The 20,708-nt window shown below is 43.1% G+C and overlaps 1 long non-coding RNA gene across 1 annotated transcript in view; it reads right to left on the bottom strand.

Annotated features, from left to right (window-relative positions):
- The window catches only part of LOC111231322, an 18,516-nt gene extending 14,554 nt beyond the window's left edge, over positions 1–3,962 (bottom strand). Inside the window, exon 1 of the long non-coding RNA XR_002665485.1 lies at positions 3,898–3,962. This is a non-coding gene — a long non-coding RNA (uncharacterized LOC111231322). The remainder of the gene's footprint in view (positions 1–3,897) is intronic.
- Between the last annotated feature and the right edge of the window lie 16,746 nt (positions 3,963–20,708).

A 20,708-nucleotide genomic window follows, 5' to 3' on the forward strand; every position in this document is an offset into this window, starting at 1 on the left:
ACACACACACACACACACACACACACACACACACACACACACACACACACACACACACACACACACACACACACACAGTTTATTTATGGTCACACCAATTCTAAAAAACAATAAAATCAGAACATGAGGAAATCTCGTTCTGTCTCGGTGCGAATCAGTGACGACATCAGTCTCTCACTGTCTGTTATGGCTGAAGGCATTTTTACTTCTGTTGGTATGCGGTAACAAGAGGGGTGTGTGTGTGTGTGTGTGTGTGTGTGCTAGATTCAAACCCCTGATGAAGTAAGTGCATGGCATGTGCGGTATGTACCACCAGGGTAGATCTAGTCTATTGTGAAGTGACAATGAATGTTCAATAATGTGTTTTGTGTTGAGAAAGAGGAGGGATGCAGCACAGTGGGGGTCTTTGACATGGGGAGGCAGTGTGTTTGTATGTGGATGTTTTGTTGTTGTGTGTTAAAGGCTGTGTGGAGAAATCAGCTGCACGCTACGACAGATACAGCACACACAGTGCTGCAGAGTGAGCTTAATAAATGCAAACATGGAAGCATTTCCGGCTGCCACTTTGTCTGCTTAAGTGAAAGAGTAAAAGTTGAAAATTTAAATTCAAGAGGCTGCTTGCATTTCTAGCTGAGAGTAACCATGGAGCAAAAGCTTACAACAGCTAATAATGCTACAGCATGTCAATACGTGACACATTTCTCTCTAAATGGATGGAAGCTGTCAAAACTGGTTTAGGTAGGCCTAATTAAATTCCAGATGATGTAATTACATACTCAGAAAACCTGCAACCTTAACGTTATAATAATCTGTATGTATATTATTATATTACATCAAATTAGCTGTAAAGACTTTTTATTACATCATCTGGAAGCTATTACTTCATGACTTGCTCCAGTCCTTAATTATCCACCATGGAGCTGTAAACTAGAGCATTGTGGCTTATAGCCTATATATTGTTTGCGTCTCACTGGTCTCTCCTGCACTACGACAAACTGACAGTACTATTCATGCAAATGTTATGTTGCTCATGCTGCCTGTTTGTTGCTGCTGTGTGTGAATAAAATTATTTCAGTTTGCCATTTTACCCACATCATCTGAAGTCATATTGTATTCTCATATTGCTCCCAGTGGGAGATTATTACACCATGTCTTCCACTAGGTGTGTCAAGAGAGTGTCTGTTGTCTCAAGTGTGTGACTTTGCTCGGCTTTATATGTGTGTATGTGTGTAATTGCACAATAAAGAGTGCGGTGGGAGACCGTTAGCCCTGCAAAGTGAACAGGAAGAGGATTGCTGATTGATGTGGGTATGGGTGGGACTGTAGTGTACCACACACTCTGCCCCACACACATACACACAGACATAGTTTCCTCCAGCTGTTTCTCTCATAGATGCACTGTACTGTATATAATAAAAGTCTGAGAATATTAAATGTACGTCTGAGCACAATTCCCCTCCTTCCTCTCCCACAACAAGGGAAGCCAAGCCATTATAGTCTGTCCCGGGGGTCCCAAATGTGTGTGTGTGTGTGTGTGTGTGTGTGTGTGTGTGTGTGTGTGTGTGCTTGTGTGTCTTTGTGTGTGTGTGGCAGGAAGGGACAATAAGGGGAAAAAAGACTTGTGAGGCGCTGTGTGTTTAAGTTCTTACAGCTCTTATGCATGGCTAGCAATCCTGTATTCATGTGTGTGGAAGGGAGCCAGGCGTGTGTGTGTGGTGGGGACTTTGTGTGTGTAATTAAAGAGATCGGGGACAAGGATGGCTCAGTTCTCACACTCCAAATATATATATAGCAGCTCTCCCATGGGTACAAGCCCCAAAAATTCCTGTCATACCAGACACACACACACACACACACACACACACACACACACACACACACACACACACACACACACACACACACACACACGTTCAACAAATAAACAGCATGTAATACTCCTAAGGTCCAGACAGAGCAACAGCAGAGGAAAGAAGGTATGTGTATGTGCTAATGTGTGTGTGCTCTGCAGTTGTAGGAGACTGTGTTTATAGTACAGATTGTACATCTCAGCCTTTAATATGTAGGACTATGTGTGGGTCTGTGTGTGTGTGTGTTAGTGTGTGTGGCATACCATGAGTCAGCCTTTTGGGTACACTGAGAGACCGACAGACATGATAATAGTCACCTCCACGCACATACTCAAACACAGTCACACCACGAGGAGACAGAGAGCCACACAGGCAGCCAGACAGACAGACTGGCTTAGCACACCCACATATAGCAGCCATGTAGCTGGCTGAATGGTCTGCTACAGCCCTGATAATTAGGGACCTTATTCAAGGAGAGGAGGGCCGATAGAGAACCTAGCTTTCCCTCTAGTTCCTCAAACAACCAGCTAATCCCAACTGTAGCTCTATGATAAGCTAAGCACTCCAGTCCTGCTTAATATCCTCACTATCCCAAAGTTATACATAGTGAAAAGTAAACCCAGCTTAGAGGAGTTTAAAAAGCTTTGATGGCTCTTTGAGGAGTACATCATGTTTTCAGGAGATTGTCTAATTGGTCAGTTTTCCTCTTAAACGGTGAAAGCATGGACATCGAAATCATCCATGTGAAATGAGCTTTTAGCCTCTCTGAAGCTAAATGGTGGCTCACCTAGAATGATATAGACCAGGTGTGGTAATTCTGTGTGGTAGAATGGTCAAATTTACGTACATTAAACATAGGGTAAAATAACTACACTGCTTTAAACTGCAAGGGACTAGTGTATCTATTGCTATAGTCACTACTACTTGTTGTGAAGAGTAGTGTGAAAGTAGAACATTGGTTGAAATGCACTGGCTACTAGGAATGTTGTGTATTATCTCCAGGACTGATGAACTAAAGTTTTAGATTTAAAATTTAAGATTCTTCAGGCCATATTTTAATTAGGAATGCAAGTTACATTTATTTTGATTATTAACTCACCTACCGATGATTTTCTAGATTTTCTGGTCGATAAAATGTCAGAAAACAGTGAATCATGCCCATCACAATTTTCCAAGCTGACTTATTCAAACTACTTCCCTTGTCCTAACAATGGGAAAGAAGTTTACTATCATAAAAGACTAAGAACAATATTCATATGTGAGACGCTTGTACCAAAGAACTTTAGTGCTTTTTGCTTGAAAATATCTTAAATGATTACCTGATAAACAAATTGTTGCTGATTAACTTTCTAACTGTTTCTGTTCTAATTTCACTAAAACAGTATCAGCTATCTATTCTTAAAATGCTACTCAAAACTAACATGACACAATGATGATTCTGGCATCTATTACTCTCGCAAGTTACTGACCTTTTTTTACGCTTATGTGGCTTTGAAGAGCAAGAAGTTGTAAGTTTGATATCTGACTCAGAGGCCTCCAGAGTACACAACTCTTTGAGGACTTACACAACACACACACACTATTCAAAAGAACAGTTGATTTAGTGAAAGGAGCAGCGCAGCACTCACACCCATAATTTCACAATCCATTACTTTTTTAACTCACAAAGCTGTGTGTGTACATAAAGAACTCTCTCTCTCTGTTGTCTTACTCACTCGCTACCTGTCTAACCTACATAGTGTACAACAGTGCTTGTGTGTGAACGTGTGTATGTACTGTACCTGTTTGTACCTAGGCAGTACATGTTATTAAATATTGATATTTAAATGCAGTAGATGGACAAAATAAGTGAAAAACCACCTGAAAACAACTTTGAATTACTTAAATCATCATTATAAAAGCTTACATTAACAGTACAGCACTATGTACATATGGAGGCAGAGTGGAGTGTATTTGTGGATGAAAGAAATTAGTAAGAAAGAAACAGTATAGAATGAAATCAGTGGAGGAGAAACTATGTAACGTGTAAGCCAAAAGAGAGCCTTACCTGGTGATCATGGGTAATGTAGTCCGTCTCTCTCAGCAGGCCACCATGACACCTCCCACCTCCTGAAACCACAATATGGAGGAACATAGGTCAGTCTAGAAGTTGAACAGTGTAAACAGCAGCAGCGGAGAGCTTGACATGACTTTAAAAAGCAATTTGTTGCATTACAGTCACTCAGAAAATCAGTCACAACAGAATGAAGGCAACATGAAGTCTATCCATCAAATTCAGTTTGGTAACAATAATCAGGCATTTAATTCAACCACTTAATCCGTAAATGTCCAACCTGAAACGAGACTGCAGCGACGTGTGCTCGGGATGTTAAAGAAGTGTTTCTATTTTCACCTTTTGTCAAAACCAGGTCAAACACATCTGTGACATTCCAGTGCGAGTTGAAGCAGCGGTCAGCAATTCATTATCACTTTAGTCAAGGGTTAAAAGAAGACAAGCTACAGCTCATTTTTTATTCCCTTTGCTTCTTTAATCATGCATGCGTGACGTTTGCTGACTCTTATATGGTCATGCTGTTGTCGATATGTCATTCAGTGTGGCTTATGAAACCACAGAGTGTGTGTGTGTGTGTATTTGTGTGTGTGTCAGCGAAAATGCACAGCAGGACCTGGACCAGTACTGTGGCCATCTGTGTGTGTGTGTGTGTGTGTGTGTGTGTGTTCCTCGTGTGCCGCCTGTTCAGTGATTCACAGTGTCAATGCTGGGCCACATGACTGAGAACAGGTGGTACTCTGGTGTACCACCCCACCCCCAACACACATACACAAATAAAAACCCCACACACACACACACACACACACACACACACACACACACACACACACACACACACACACACACCTCTCTATGTACACCCTGAGAACACACAGCACCTGTAATGTGTGAAAGCACTAAAGCAGGCATGGTTACACACACACACACACACACTTTCTCTTATATACACTCACACATACACAGAATATGCCCTTTTAACAAATGGTTGTGGTTGACATTAGTTTCAACCTAAATGTCACCACCTCTCTTGTCCTCCTCCTCATACTTCATATATAACCCAGCAGCCTGTCTTCTCCTCCCTCCTCTCTCCTTCTCTAACATCTGTGACGTTTGACCTACACATGCCACTGTGTAGACACATGACATTGTGTCCACTTTGCTTTTTGGTGTCAGATCTAAAGCCAAACATGGTCTTTCCTTCATTCATTCTTCCACTCTATTCGCTCTGATATTCCACCTACGGGGCTGTAACACAAAGCACACCTGCACATGGTGACTTTCATATGTTTCTATACTGTGCATGTATACACATAACAAATGCAGTATACATAGCCCAAGGCAGGCTGTGTGTGCGTGTGTGTGTGTGAGAGCTGTGTGAATACGAGGCAGATATAGCTGGCTCAGCCCTCACTGATCTTGCAGCCTGGTGGTTAAGGCCTCCAACCTTTGAACTCAAGGTCAAAGGTCGCATCCCTTAAAGGGTCACAGCTGGCAAGACTGTAAAGGTGTAAACCTGCTGTGTGTGTGTGTGTGTGTGTGTGTGTGTGTGTGTGTGTGTGTGTGTGTGTGTGTGTGTGTGTGTAGGTGGCTGAGAGAGAATGTGGGTGCATTTTGAGTAGGGCCACCTTAGCAGAAGTGAGTGTCTGCTGGAGGCTGAATTGTTGCAAGGGCAGAATCTATTCTTTCATGACACATTGAGTGAATGTCACAAGCTTTGACATAATTGTTTGACCTTGATCGATATCAGGACTGTGGGGAGAAGAAGAAGGGGGAGGGTTGTGAGAAAGATAAAGACGATCACAGAGAGAGAGACCTTGAGAGGGGGAGGAAAGGAGGGAGCATGACAAGGCATAAGAGAAATATGTTTGTATTGAAACAGGAAGTGACAGATGAAGAAAGAGACTGTGTAAGAGAGGGCATGAGAGAAATAATGACAGGTGGAGTGAGAGATAGAGAGATATAGAAAGTGTTTATCTTTTGTCTGTAAAGGTTAACCAGTGGGAGCATCTTCCTTTGACATTAACCAGCAGAGAGAGAGGGGTAGTGGGGTGGAACGACAGAGACACTGCTCAGAGGTAAAGAGAGGAGATGAAGAGGCAGAGGGGGATAGGTGGAGGAAGATGGAGAGAAAGCCTTGGGCCAGAGAAAAGTTGAAAAAAGAGCAAAAACCAAGATAGGGTAAGAGAGATAAGGAGAGAGTGAAAACAGAGCAGGACTGGTTTGACAGAGACAGATGGGGGAAAGAAAAAAAAGAAGTGTTTTGCAGAGTCGTCTTTACTTGGCATTCAAAAACAACACTGTGTTTAACAGCACAGGGCTCTGTAGGGAAAGCTAAAGGTACAGTGAGAAGATCAAACACAATCCAGGAAGTGTAATCTGAGTAGTCGGTGAAGATGATGGCAAAACACTACACAGTGGTTTATTTTACAAAGCTGAAGGATTTTACAACTCTGGACAGTTATCATGGCAACAATAAGTCTATCAACCACCATGATGGTTGTCAGGTTTACAGCAGAAATATCCAGTTTATATTACAAAGTAAGGTGAGCTTGCACGCTTTTGGCCAATGTTGAGGCACGTTTAACTTTTTCTCTGAGTGTCCCTGCAATGTATTTTGAAAGATGAGGTATAACTGTAATAAATGCAGGGACTAAGCTTCACTGCTCCTTAATTCATTGCCATTGTCTTAATAACTGAACAAATATCTTAAACCACAGTATGTACAGGTATGTCAGCACTGCTTGAATGAAAGTCAAATCATCCCCCCCCACCTCATTTTTAACATTTTTCTTTATCTTTCAAAAGACTAGTGGTTTGGTATTTTTGCCTTTCACCTATATCATCTATGACTGCTGACAGTGAACAGGCAGCCAGGAAACAAGGGGGAGAGAGAATTATGTCACATAACAAAGGTCCCTGGAATTAAACCAGGTTCATGGAGGTTGTGTGTTGCAGTGTAACCATTCGGCTACCAGGGTGCTCCTACATATCCTTTATAAGGTAAATAAAAAAGCATCAGAAGTGTCATGATATGTACATAAAAGCTAGTAAATTACCCCCCCCCCCCCCCCCAAAAAAAAAAAGAAAACACACTTATGCTACACACATATCCACATGCTGTAATGTGCAATAATGAACACACACCAGTTGTTGCAAAGGCACAATCTGACACCTGTGTGTCTGTTTAAATGACAGCTGTCTTGCTGCTTTGCTGCATACTGTACATCGTTACCTGCTGCACAGTAAAATCAGCTTAAATCATTCACCTCAGCGTGTGTGAGCCTGCATGGCGTGAGTAAAATAGCCATGCTTGGGCTGCTCAAGCCCTTAGTCACTGGTGATTCAGGAGGACTTTTCAAGTTAGGGCAACAGGCTTCGTACCTGCACACACACATATACATAAAGTAGTGGGCTGCTTCAGGAGTGGTGGTAAATGGCAGGGTTTTTATCTTTAGTGTAGATTCAATGTCTGCCTGTGTGTCTCTTTGTGGCATGGCCATTTGTCTGCTGTGCTCGCTGTAGTGTGTTTAAAGGCAATCACTCTTGACAGGTTACATCCTTAAATGAATCTTTAACAAAAGCTTCTTTTACACAGCCTGTACAAGGTGGGAAAGTTGCACCTTTATTCCACCTCACCGTTCTGTATGAACGTGTAATATGGGGGCATTGTTCTTCCACCTATAAGCCAGCAGTGGAGGTAGTTACAGAGCGGAAACAATGTCAGTGTAAAAGGGAGAGCTGGCATGGTGGGACAGGACACTGGCGATGTTGTGTTACACTTCACGCCAGTTTTGTTTGGTTCAGTATAAACAAGGAAAGGTTATTTGGAACAGCAATATAGCAGGACCCCTGTAGAAAAGGAGCTAAAGTCACCTGCCTGCGGGCTGATCAGTATACACACATCAAGCATCTAGTCATGAGTGAGGACATTTTTTGTGAACAACTTTAGATCTGCTTGGAATGCTGTTAGACCCCATCCTGAACTTGTGTGTGAAATTAGGACCCGGGTAGATAAGGACATTTCTTAAGAGGGCACTGTGTGAATGACAGGTTATTTGAGTTACTGGTTCACTGAGGCAGAGTTTACAGATTCTTGCAGAATTGCAGTGGATCATTTGGACTCATTCAGTTAGTTGGTTAAAACTTTTCAGGCCAATCGTTTTTCTATCTTTTAATCCTCCAAACTGAAACAGTAAGACTTATATGTTTTTGGTTATTCTTTGAAATGTGTTGGTATTTGGAAAGCTACATGCTGTTATATCAAATGTCATGCCTCTGAAGCCCAAAATACTTGATTTAAACTGGGTGGAGGACATATTATTTTTGTATGCATGCATGAGAGTCTGTTTCTGTCTCATTTGCCTGTAAACATGCATGTGTTTGTGAGACCAGAGCTGGCAGAGCTAAAGACACTGAGGAGGAGGAGTGTCAGGTTGACTGTGGTCGGGGCTGTTTGGCTTGGTGAACTTCTGCCACATGGCTTCGGCAAAAGGTCATGGTCAAAAACCAAGCCTGGCTCACAAACCATCACACCCACTCCAACTTCCCCCGCACACACACACACGCACGCAAGAAACGGATGGATATGGGACGTGACAGACAAGACAGACAGACTTCCTCTCTCTTTGGGGACGAGCAGGAGAATAACACCCACATAAAGAGGAGGAGGGTGACAGACAGACTAACCAACTAGAACCACACCACATACACCCCAAGACTGTCTGAGAATCCAGCAGCAGTGAGCACAAACACACAAATAGGAAGAGAGAGAGACAGAGAGAGGGAGAGAAGACAAGAATGAACAGTTGGTAATAAATTGTGTCTAGACAGACGCTAATGAAAGCAGCCCGGCAGTGGCTGCTTCCAAAATCAAGACCTGTGAACAGAATGAATATGTGTGTGTGTGTGTGGGTGTGAGTTGTTTGAGCTAGCACGTGTAAATTGATGAATATAACCCTTTAACACTTGCCATGTGCTGTTTTTACCTTCATTGTCCTTTCTCTTTTTGTCTCTCTCTCTCTCTCTCTCTCACAGACACACACCCACACACAAGCTCACAGAAACCACACCACAGCAGCCGAGCAGAGTGCGTCCCTCACAGCTGTAGACAGTATTCAGAGCCACAGCAGTCGTCGCCGGCACAGTCTTGTGACGTCAGTCCTCTAAAATAACACATGGCTTTGTCGTCAAACTCTGACTGGTCAACTCCATCCCTAAAAACAGCATTTAACTCAACTCAACTTTACTTATCACCTTTCATGCAAACACGCAGCCCAAACTGTTAACGTACCTGAGTGCTGAATCACTGAGCAGAACACAACACCTGGACTTGTTACAGTAGACTCAACATGTTCATGCTCCAAAGAGGTTGAAACCATCAGGAAAACTTTATGGATGTTCCAAACTTTTATTTATCATGACATCACTGTTTCTATTAAATCTGTTGTTTGACTCAAAATGCACATCTGGCTGCATAGATGACATGTCATCTTCAACAGACTGCAAACTGCTGGAACCATGACTTTGTAAAAGCAAAATAGTCAGCTGGTCTCTGGCAAACACACCTGAAGAGACACTGATTGCACTGATCCCTTAAGCTTCTGACATGCAAGTTACACTGTTGTCAGCAAAACAACTGGAGTCTCTGACTACTTAAGACTGTGTATGCTGACACACTCCTAGTAGCTCAAAAACAACAACATTAGAGTGAGGAGGAGCACACAGCTGACATGCCTAAACTCGCTTTACACATACAAAAACACACATACACAGTCTGAGAAATGTGGCCTGAGGCATCAGAGAAGAAAACAAAGTGATCTTTTTGTTGAAGGTGATAAGTGGTGGGATGACAATATTCTCCTCCCCTCTAAAAGAACTCTGTGTGTGATTAGTGCAGTAGGCATTAGATCAGGATGCACTCTTACTGTCTCTGGGGCCAAGTGTGTGTGACTGTGTGTGTGATACAGAGCTGGAGAGTGGTCAGGCAAGCCCTGCCAAGCCCACATACCTGTGCAGAGGTGCTAAACTGTACTATCCAGCTGCACAATGCTATTTAAGTTAACCGTCACATACCAAAAAGACTAACTCAGACCTTTATTACACTGCTGTGTGTGTGTGTGTGTGTGTGTGTGTGTGTGTGTGTGTGTGTGTGTGTGTGTGCCCCAAACCACAATGACTTCATACCTATCAAAATATAAAAGGTGGAAAATGGAAATTTCTAATTTGCAACCAGCCACAACGATTGAGTTCAAAGGTACAATATGTAACTTTGCTTCATTAAAATGAAGTTATATAGTTTGTTGAGTTGTGTACTTACAGTAGCCCAAATGTTTCCAGCAATTTTCAAACCTAGAGTAATATGTAATTTTAATCAAGGTAACGTAATGTTTCATTTAGTGACAGCTTGGCTCCGAGCAACTGCGGAATCATTTTTAACGTGAAACTGCTTTATTCTTTCTTTTTACCAGTTTTAATCACCTCGGGCACTTTGCTTTGGAGAAGAGGAGACCCATGCTGATAATAAAAAAAAAACGTAAATGATTGACATTGACACGCCACGTCTCCTAATCCAGTCTTTTGTTATTGTTTTGATACCAAAAAATTGCATACTATACATTTAACAACCAGGGTGTGTTTAAAAATTAAAGTAAGCTGAGGTACTAAAGAGCATTAGAGTGTGGTTCATAAAGGTCACAGTGTGTGTATGTATAGGGTGTGTGTGTGTGTGGGTGTGTGCATGCATGCACAAGTGAATGTGTGTGACTTGAGCTGCATCTTCTGCATCTGCTCACAAAGACTTCTTTATCTGACTGTGGCACACGTGATCCCCACATGGTGGCTCATAACATCTTCACAGGACCACACACACACACACACACACACACACACACACACACACACACACACACACACACACACAAGCATTCAATCACTCAATCACTTTCACCAGCAAGTAAGCATACAACCCCATAATGTATACATATCAACCTTCCTCTTCCTTCTACCCCACCTCTTCTGTGTCTGTATGGTAAGTCTCTTCCTATAGGCCGTGTTCTTAAAGGCAAAGTATCAGTGTCTGGGTATTTAATGGGGAGGGAGGCCACCTGGCTCCGCTCCAGACATTGTGACCCCACACTTCCTGAACTGGGTAGGCGCCACAGCAGACAGGAACACACACTCGCACAGATCCATCCACAATCACACATCAGACCTCAGCGCATGTATAGACTGCACAGACAATAGGGTGTGTGTGTGTGCTCATGCATCAGTGTGGGGGTGGTGAGCCCTTACCTGTCACACTTCAACGTGCAATATCTATCAAATTTGAAATGCCATAACACAGAAACTAAGTCAAGCGGGAGACAAAAAGCAGAAGAAAAGAAAATGTTTCGGCTCCGCAGAAATCTGTTTGATAGTGTGGATGAGAAACATTACACATCCTTTGTCTCACTGAATGGAGGTAAGGAAGGTAAAAACTATTTAGCTTAGCCTGCAGGTAAATCAGTGTGTCGTTCTAGGCCACGTGGGAAATATGTGTGACCTAATGAGCTTTAATCTTGCTTCCTTTCTACAACATTTTATTATATTGGATACCTTAGTGGAACTCTTGCACTTAACATAAATCAGCGGGGTGTGCTGTTGTGTGTGTGTGTGTGTATTTGTGTGTGTTCATGAGTGTGTGCCATGGTCATAATGTTCCTCCGCTGTAGATATATTTTATACCAGCATGAAAAATGGACAGCCAATATGAGCGCTGTTATGTCAAAGATAAATAATCATAGCCATCTATAAATATTGATAAGGTGAGTTTAGTGTTGAATGTTTCTGTGTGTATTAAATACAGTATGACTGTAACATGCAGTGAGAGGGATTTGAGCGACTTTATACTGGGGCTGGATTTTCACCATTCACAAATCTGTCAGTGTCGCCATGGAAATACTCCACCGATCGTGCTGTAATTATTGCTGTAATCCTTTTCCATAGGAATTCAAGTGCAGTCTTGTGAACATGAACATGAGCATGACAACCTTCGTTTATGCTAATGCCGCATTTGATCCCTCTACATCTTTCATTGTGTCTTTTTTGAGGTGTGTGCAGTGTGCATGTCTCTGTCCTTGTATTTTAAGTGTGTGTATGTGTGTGTGCATAAACATGTGCTGAAGACATGCCAGTGTGTGTGTTGGTGTAAATGTGTGTCCTTGACCAGCTGCACAGGGCAGAGGAAATGAGGCGGAACTCAATCTGGTCCACACCTGTCTGTCTCTCTCTCTCTCTGGAGGGAGGAGCCTAGGACCTCAAACACACACACACACACACATTCGTGCACATGCACACACAGCTTCATAAGTGCACCGTTCACATTCAGTATGAGCAGATAGATTATGCATGCAGCAGCCAGCTCAGGAGCTTGGATCTATTAACGTATGCACTGAGACAGTTTTATGTTTGTGTACGCTTCATGAGAGAGGGGGAGGCAGGAGAGAGAAAGCAATGATGTCTGTGTTTGTTTGTGTTGCAGGATGGGGTAACAGAGAGTGAGGGAAATTAAAAGAATGACACACATTAAGTAAAGAGAAAGAGAGGATGACAGAAAGAGGTGAGAGAGGGACTCTTCTTTAGGAGGAAGCAGACAGGAGTGAGGGACGAGGTCGAGGGAGAGAAGATGAAGAGATCGGGGATGACAGTCTGAGCCACACAAGGACACAGAGAGGGAGGGAGAAAGAGAAAGAGAGAGAGAGAGATTGCACTGGTATGGGAGGGTGTGGGGGGTTACTCCGGGACGCCAGAACCCAGTGACATGACACAGATGCACAGTGCTACTGTGCAGAGAGCAGAGGGTTAGCGGAGGAGGGGAGGAGGGTATGGAGCGACAGAGGAGAAGAAGAGGGGGATGGGTGTGTGAGAGCTTACTGCCTCTCTGCTCTGTTTCCACACTAATATGTAGAGAAGATGATGGTAGGCACAGCGTGGAGATGATTTCATGTTAAAGGAGCTACGTGTAACATCGATTCATCATTGTAGAACAATACTATTATGACTGCACAGCTGGTGCAAAAGGCTGCTGGGGTTTGAACAAATTCAGAGAGACTATCACATCATCTCCACACTCCCACAATGCACCGACTGCCCATGTGAGTTACATGTCATCTACATATATGTAGATGACATGTAGACCCAGTTTAGTTTGAACAGTACCACATGTGCCTTGTTATCTGTCTGTTTGGAATCAGGGCCCCTCAGAATCGTACAGTAAATAATATATTTTTATATTCATACCATCACATTTCTGTACTTTTGATTGTTCAATTTGTTCACTTAGATTTCCTGCTTTAACATAACAGTGACCATTTGTATTTCTATGTTTTATATTTTTTATTCTTAGTGAATGTAAATATGGCCAATCTTTAAGTCTATGAGCTTTACAATGTATGTCACCAGGTCAGAGTCTGCGGAAAATGTGCTGGATTGCTTTACAGCACAAAACAGAAAGAGGGCACTGTACAGGTAGAGACTAAGCTTCATTTCACTATATCAGTGGGGAAGGATTCAAAGAATATATGTTTGTTCTCAAAAAAGAAAAATCAGTAAAAAAAAAAAACCATCAACATCCTTTTGACAGGAAGAAGCAGTGTGTGTAGGAAATGTAGGCCGAGTGATAGAAACAGAAATTCTATGAGATAGAAGCTGCCAATCATCTCCACCATTACTCTCATTGGTTTATAGTAGTTATACTGACATTTTACAATTTTACAATGATGTTTGAAAATGCTCCATTCAACCATTTTCATATGAAACAGATTCAGACATACACATTGCAGCATATAGAAAATATTATAATATTTCGTCTGCTAATTAACACACACGACCACGCACATGATCTCATTTCCAAGTCGCATGTAGAGAACCTTACATCAGAAGAATGTGCTTCCACCCACACACACAATCGCTTGTATTTCTTTTCACAACAGAATGTCAAACATTACCATACATATATGCATGCAGGCAGGCTATCAGTCTGCCAGCATATATCAGCAGAGCCCTCCATCCAGCCATCTATCCTTTCACCCTCTCCCCACGTTCATCTCATCCCCTGCCTCCCTCCATCCCTCCCTTCACACCTGCCAGGCCTACAGCAAGGTCACACACCTCAATTACCCTGTGCGTGCACATGCGCACACACACACACACACACACACACACACACACACACACACACACACACACACACGCACACGCACACACGCACACACGATTACACACGTGCACAAAGAGCAGGAGAGGGAGTGTGATGGGAGGGAAGATAAGAAAGGAGGGGGCGAGAGCAGATTTCACGCTACCCTGAGCACTGGCTAGCATGCAGCAGTGTTTGACATTTTATTTATGATGTGCAATGTTCAGTACCTGCCCTCTCCTCTCTCCTTTATCTCCCTCTTTGTGTCTGTGGTTCAGACGACCACATCGGCATTACGCTTTGATAAATACCTTTATTTTTACACAGTAATGCAGCAGCATGATTAAATGTCTAAATAGTGACAATGACTTACCTAGAGATTATACTTTGTTTTTTCATTAAATTTTAAGTGTCATGTTTCAATATTCGCAAAAAAAATGTTTTTGTTTTTTTTAAATCACAACTGCCTGCAGCAATGTAATGTGAGCAGACAAGAGACTTAATAATCACCAGCTTAACATCACTAATAGTCTGGATATCAGGCTGCAACATCGACACTAATGTGCCTTACAAATAACACACCATGAATCCCAATGTGCCTAATAGCCATATTAATGTACTAGCAGTGAATGTGATCCTCCTATTAGGGCTTTTTGTATCTGCAGGCAGACTGCTGTTCACCCATGCAGCCACGGGAGGCAGCCAGCTGTGTTTACACTGTGCGCTAATACAGCCACCATATGGCTACAGAGTACAGAAAACACACAAGACTCTTGCCTGGAAACTGCAAACACGCTGCCCAAACAGCACCAGTGCACGCTCAGCCCTGTGTTTTAGAGCTCCAGTTTGATTGGAAAACTAGACTACAAGAAAAGATTCTGAGCCTGATCTATTGTAGTGGGAGAGTGGAGGGCGCCGGTTTGGGCTGTAACACTGGTTAGAAGCCCAACACTGCTCCAATACATTAAAAACCCCTACACATGTCAGCCTCTGGCCATTAGCTGATAAGTGTAGGAGTTTTTAATGTCTTAGCCGTCTCTTATTAAAGGCCTATTAAGTCCCAAAGCCACTTATACGCATGGACTTGAGTTTTTTATGCCTCAAGAATATATTTACGGTCATAGTTTTCCTTTTTGCTGCTTTTCTATGTTTCTGCAGAAATAATATGAAGGGAAGAAGAAGAATAGAAATGCAGTGTTGGCCATCTGACAGAGAGGAGATCAAGTACACACACCGTGAAGCTTGTAATTCTATACATCAGTGATAGAAATCCTGTGGGAGAGAGTCAGCCTGTCTCATGACCTCCTCCATCACCCTGCCCCACCCCACATACATGCGCGCACACACACACACACACACACACACACACACACACACACACACACACACACACACACACACACACACACACACACTCTATACAATATCGTACCAGTGCCGTACAGTATAGGCAGCTTCCAGACATCTAACACTCATCAAACAAAGGAAACAGAGAAAATCAATTACAACATCAACACTGATCTCTCTCCCACACACACACACACACACACACACACACACACACACACACACACACACACACACACACACACTTTGCAATCAGAGCCATCTGACCACAGTGTGTGTGTATATGTATTTCTCCATTTTGATTGACACAGATTTAAAATTCAGGGTTAAGAGAAGCAAAAGTGAACAGAGCAAGGGAAAGAAGGATGAAAGACAGGAGAAAGGAAAGACAGAAAGGAGAGAAGGCTATGAATGGGTAGGGGAAGATATAGGAAAGAGGGAGGGAGAGGGAGGGTGCAGACAGACCAAGGGACGAAGAGTTTGACTCCTCGAGACAGATCATGTTACCGGTCTGGGGGCAAACACACGCACGCACGCACGCACGCACACACACACACAGACCCATAAAGGTCAAAGTGCACCCACTGCCCTCCAGACACACTCATGCAGGGACACAGATATCCTCGTAAACATCGCAGACACTGCTTTGATTTCTCACACTGTTTTCCACACACACTGAATACACCTGCCATTTAAACAAAAGCATGACCAACACAACGCAAACATAATTAAAAGAAAGTGTGGAAAGTTACAATAGATTGACAATGAGACTGGTTGTAAAGTTGCAAATTTGAAAGCTTCAACAGGATCTTACCAGAGAGAACGACTCCTGTGTGGCTCAGCTGTGACTTGTGACTTGTGTATTGAGAAGAAGTGGAGCGAGAGACATTGTGGGACACACATGCGCACACAAAAGCACAGTTATCATAGATGTTACACAAGTGAGAGGGGTCAGGGTTCAGTGTGGAACTGGGTTAAAGAGACTGTCGATGTAACACGGGGAGAGAAAGTAAGAACAGGAAAAACAGAGGAAGAGTAGGGAGATGTGGCAATTTACATAGAGAAAGAATGAAAAAAAAGGAGGGGGAGAAGAGGGAGGAATAGAGAAAGACAGGGAAGAGGGGGTGGAAAGGAAAGAGGAAGAGAAGAGAAGAAAGGAAAGATGGGGTGGAAGAAGAAGATTGGAAGTAGGAGGAGAAAAGACCTCAAACCAAATAATCTACAAAGCACAACTTCCCCGTCCTCGTTGATCAGTTAATTACAGCTGTCAGACCCTCCAGACACATACACACCAACCTTCATCTTCCTCCTCCTCTTCTCTTATTAACCCTCCATCTCCTTAGAAGCATAATCCGTTTAATGCATTACTGTAAGTCAATTACCTAGATCGATCAAGGTCACTGTGGGGTCACTCACATGCCACGGTCGATGTGCATGAATGCATGTGTATTTTTTGCAAGTGCCATTAATGAACAGCTATAGATGTGTACTATCAGGTGTACTAACCAAATTAATGGAGTCAGATGTAGAGTTTAACTTGAGTGTAATCCTGTTTTATCACACACACGCACGCACGCACGCACGCACGCACGCACGCACGCACGCACGCGTACACATACATGATTTATTTGCTGTTTGCTTGTGTTTGTTATGTCCAGGGGATTCAGTCAGGAAGTATAGTTACTTGTGAGACTCTTAAAATGTAGAATATCACAATATTGTCTCAATAGTCTGATGAATTTGAAGCGAAACAACCATTAAAACTCCATTATGTCATTAATAATTAATAAACTCCCTGTACTGCGAAAAAGTTGATAGTACTACTGATCTCAGTGAATCAACACCCCCTGCAATAAGATGTCACACAAGCTGAGTGTATGCTACAGCATACGGCTACATTACAGTAACAGTAATTGATGGACCATAATAAAGCTAGACACGTTTCAGTCCAATGGGATGCCTAAAGGTTTCTGTTGAATTTACACGTGGACTATGGTCAGGAAAGCTTTTAGTAAACACATTATCCAGGACAATAACTTGATAAGTTGATCTAACAAACTTCGATGAATCAATGAAAGAACACAGACATCAATAATATCAATAGCATGACAGTATGTATGGCATTAATAACAGTAAACTGTACCTTTTGTAGCAGAAATATACGGTACTTTTTTATCTGAATATTATCATAGAATAAAAACCAGAACACATGATTACACGTCTTTATGAGTGCAGCCCTGGAGTAGATACACTCATATTAAGTGAGTAAAGCCAGTGAGACAAGGCATGACTGAACACTGTTTCAGTCTTGTATCATTGACACAGAAACAAAACACAGACCTACAAGCAAACGCAGCTCCCTGACAGAGTTGGTGAAAGTCTCACCCTTTCATTCACAGATGCCAGGGCGCGGGCGCGCGCGCGCGCGCGCGCACACACACACACACACACACACACTCAGGTGCAAAACCTAACCTGTGTCTACTTTTGACAGTTGTCTCAAGCTCATGCAGCTCCGCACACAGTCCCTGAACTGAAATGCAGACGTAAGTGCAGGAACAAGCTCACATGCACACACAGAACCTGGGCAGGGCCACATCACTTGATGAGAAACACCACAAATAAACAAATACAGAGAAAACGAAAGGGAGAACAGCATAAGAGCAGAAACCTTCAAAGAGACTGCACATTTGTTTGAGTGCAATTACAGAGAGCAGTAAAGACACAGGGACATGGGCCAATTGTCTTGTGTTTTTGTGTGTTTATGCGAATCTGTGTTTGTGCACTTCTATGTTCTATTTTTTGTGGTTTAGATTTTAGGCATTTAGCAGCTGCTCTTACCCGGTGCAGTAGGATAAGCTACAGTGCAGATATCATTGATACTACACGCAGCTAATAATGAATACAAGCAATACAACAGAGGGAAACACATTCCTGTGTCTCAGGGATATTCATGCATCATTAACAGGGAAATAAAGAAGTGCTCAGAGCAGAAATAGGAGCAAAGACAGAATGTCAAGAAAAAGTGAAAACCAAATACCTGACAGGTTTCAATTATAACCCCCCCCCCACCCTAAACATTTCTCTTTGGGTCCCTCATTACAGAGCTAGTACACTTTAACAACCTACAGCCATTCATACACATTATGCAAGAGATACCATAAACATACACACAGTTCTACTGTTGACCTTTGCCAAGCTGTGATAAAATCAGCCATGCAGGACTCGTGTGCATACAGACACACACACACACCTGTGTCAGTCGGTCAGTCACAAGCTCTGTGGCAAAGAGGCCAGTCACCCAATCTCTGTGTGTTTAGGTGCATGTGGGTGTACGAGTGTGTCTGTGTGTGTGTTATGGATTTTGTCTTCCCTCTGCCTGCCAATCCCCTGTCTATCCCTAGTAGGAGTGACACAGCCTTCTCCTGACTGAGACAACTGGAAGCCATTACCTTAAAATCAACAAACCCCAGCCCATCTCCTTCACACAAAGAAGTCATGTGCACACTCAGCATACTACCTCTGCGTCTCTGTGTCTATGTGTGAGTGCATGGGAGCATTCAAAATATCTCAGCATGGCTAATTTTCTTCCACTCTCCCACACATCTCTTCATCTCCAGTTCTTTTTATTTTCTCTCTTTCTCATTCTTTCTCTCGTGCGTCTCTGTGACTGCAGCTCAGATCCAGACCAACCTGAATAAATAAGGAAGTCAGGCTGCAGCACGTGGATCTGACCATACAGCAGACCGCCTAGCCTGCCTCTGTCTTTCATCATGTCTCCATCGCTCTCTTTGTCTTACTCTCAGCTAATCATATACAGCTACTCCTAGTTTCTATGGTGGATATTACCTCCAAGGCCAAAGCTAATCTGCCTGAGCCCTTTGACCCTGCATAATAGAATTAACCACCTAAGCCTTATCCCTCTGTGCCTTAACAAACTGTGAATATTAAACTGGTGTAGTCATAGATATCAGACTAGACTAGCCACAGAATAACATGCAGCTATACTGTATTAATGTGTGTTTGTGTGTGTGTGTGTGTGTGTGTGTGTGTGTACTGTCATTAGCAATAGAGCCTAAAGGACTTAGCACAAATTCTGGCAAATATGCTCTGAACAGCTGACTGTTATGCAAGGAGAATATTGTTAGCACTTGCACCGATGTATATGCACTATTTAATACACCACACTGCACCTTTGAATGCTTTGGAGACAGCACAAGGCCAGCTGGTACCACCCACTACATATACACAGCTCAGTTGCGCTCGTATCCAAACTAAATAAATACTGAACATTTGTGTAATATTCCTTTAACACAACCATCATCACTGTCGAAGCACGAATCCAAAATGCTTCATTCCAGACTCAGACGCCCGTTATACACAATATATGCCACAGAAGGTACAGAGGTGCAGATCTAAAAGCTTTCATGGACTGGCTGTAGGTTGAATTAACAGAACAATCTATCAATCAGAGGAACAAACAGACATTTATTTACATGAAAGTGTCTCACATTATTACTTTGACATGAGTTGCTATTAGCCAAGCTCCAGGTCCTCTCTCCACAGACACAACCCAGCCACGGCGCCAGCCAGCCAGCTCCCCCTCACCTCCACCCCTGAACCTCCTCTCTGTCTGCTCCTCTCCTTCTCCTCCCCCTTTTCCCTCTGTTTTAAAACACAAGGCAACCCACCCCTCCCCCTCTCCTCTTCTCTCTCTCCTCTGTCTCCCTTTTTCTTCTCCAGGCAGCACACTCAATCACCCTCACCCTCCTCCTCCCCCTTGCCATCTCAGCCTCCATTCCAATGAATGCACAATCTCCCCCCTTCAGCCATGGGGGGACTGCCCCAGGGCTGAGGAGGGGTAAAGAGGACAGCAGCACACATGCACATACAAATTCAATCACAAAAACACACTCCCCTCTCTCTCCGCCTCCTCTCGATGTGTGTTTGTGTGCGTGTGCACATCTGCAGAGGAACACAGGAGCACGGTGGGTGACAGACGGGGGTGGAAGGTTTGGGTGGCGTCCTAATGGCTCTGAGTGCAGGAAATGGCTTGTTGCTACACAGACAGCTCCAGAATCAACTGTCATCACAGGACACATCCACATATTTTATCTGCATCAGCAAAACACACACGTTCACTCACAGCTGGGCCGGGTCACCCCCTCCCCCAACTAATGACTATGCAAAACTGTAGCCTACAGAGAAAAAAAACAACAGCCAGAATGGAAAGTAATGGAATCTGTCTCACCACATTATAGATGCTATCATACTATATTACTTTGTG

Source organism: Seriola dumerili, unplaced genomic scaffold (genome assembly GCF_002260705.1).
Source record: "Seriola dumerili isolate Sdu_G_001 unplaced genomic scaffold, Sdu_1.0 BDQW01000295.1, whole genome shotgun sequence".
In the NCBI taxonomy this organism is placed as follows: Eukaryota; Metazoa; Chordata; class Actinopteri; order Carangiformes; family Carangidae; genus Seriola; species Seriola dumerili.